The following is a 701-nucleotide window of genomic DNA, read 5'->3' on the forward strand; positions in this document are numbered from 1 at the left end:
GCGGTTGTGCATGTGTGTGTTTGATAGTTAATTCAGAATGTATTACCTTAGGTGAAACCTATTCTCGAAGAAAGGGGGGAGGGGAATGCAAGTAAAAGAGAGACGGAAAGCTATGATAAACGGATAGTTTACAGCTAGATTAAAAAATGATCAGCTAAGAGCAATGGCTTGGAATATTAAATAATTTCAGAACCAATGCTATCTACTTTTGTTACCTAATATGGCATTTCTAATTGTTTTTGCGTAAGGAAATAGGTGTAATATGAAAGAAGTTCTGCGTAGGATGATAGTGATTGTGAGAAAGAGGCAGATTAGACGTCATGAGAAGGGAGACCTTCGAGAATTTAATTCTGACAGGAAAATGGCGGGTAAAATGACTAAAAGGATATTATACAGTGTTGTTTTTATATGTGTATAAATGTGTACGGACAGATATATATGGATGTATGACGAAAAAAATCAGATAAACGCAGATTGATATAGATATAGTTATTAATAAACAGCACTTGGTTCACAGAAGGAAACATAATGTTGAAGTTAGAGCAGGTGCATATGTCGGAACATATGGCCATGCAAGTGTGTTCACTTTGTGCCACGCCAGCACTTTCGACACTGCACGCCTTCTGGTCTTCGTCCATGCGCTCCCAAGCCCATGCTCCAGCGCTAGCGAGGTCTGTGCCATTTTGGCGAGGCCCACGCCC

This window comes from Penaeus monodon, chromosome 30 (genome assembly GCF_015228065.2).
Source record: "Penaeus monodon isolate SGIC_2016 chromosome 30, NSTDA_Pmon_1, whole genome shotgun sequence".
NCBI classification, from domain to species: Eukaryota; Metazoa; Arthropoda; class Malacostraca; order Decapoda; family Penaeidae; genus Penaeus; species Penaeus monodon.